Genomic DNA, 701 nt, shown 5'->3' with positions numbered 1-701 from the left:
TCATTCATTCACGCAATCTGGTGCGATTCAATCGCTTCCCTTATGTGCTCACCCTGAGGTTGAGGCCTGTATGGAGAGTTCAGTGTGAGATTGCTTTGAATTGTAAACTGGAGCTAAGCTAGTCCGATGCTAAGCGACAGTGCAAGAGCCTCTTGATGGTTCATGGATCGTTGCTTTTTCCCGAAATTCCGGCAATTTTTTCAGATGCTTTGTATGTTGTCTGAGTGCCACTCCAGGCACCCTTTTTGTGTCGAAATAGCTCAGTTGGGAGAGCGTTAGACTGAAGATCTAAATGTCCTTGGTTCAATCCCGGGTTTCGGCAGCTGGAAGTTGTGTTTTGGGGACATGTTGCCTTGTTAAATGTTCCTTTGTTGGCATATGGTCGAGTGCTGTATGGAGACTTCAGTCTTGTCCCTGAAGTTCAGAACACACCAGTTAATATAACTAGTCAACAAAGTAGGAAAGCAGAAAGCAAACATTCCTGAGATGTCTGTCAATTTTCATTCATTCACAGCAATCTGGTGCGATTCACTGGCTTCCCTTATGTGCTCACCCAGAGGTTGAGGCCTGTATGGAGAGTTCAGTGTTGGATTGTTTTGAATTGTAAACTGGAGCTAAGCTAGTCCGATGCAAAGCGACAGTGCAAGAGCCTCTCGATAGTTCATGGATCGTTGCTTTTTCCCGAAATCCCGGCAATTTTT

General features: G+C 45.1%; 1 non-coding gene across 1 annotated transcript; it reads left to right on the top strand.

Annotated features, from left to right (window-relative positions):
• Window positions 1-249: 249 nt before the first annotated feature.
• trnaf-gaa (transfer RNA phenylalanine (anticodon GAA)) lies at window positions 250-322 on the top strand. Its single transcript has one exon. It is a non-coding gene; the product is annotated as a tRNA-Phe (tRNA).
• The last annotated feature ends 379 nt before the right edge of the window (window positions 323-701 follow it).

This window comes from Anarrhichthys ocellatus, unplaced genomic scaffold (genome assembly GCF_004355925.1).
Source record: "Anarrhichthys ocellatus isolate YVR2014 unplaced genomic scaffold, GSC_Weel_1.0 scaffold9297, whole genome shotgun sequence".
Lineage (NCBI taxonomy): Eukaryota > Metazoa > Chordata > Actinopteri > Perciformes > Anarhichadidae > Anarrhichthys > Anarrhichthys ocellatus.
The sequence above is the reverse complement of the archived record's forward strand: the minus strand, read 5'-3'. Positions and strand labels throughout refer to the sequence as shown.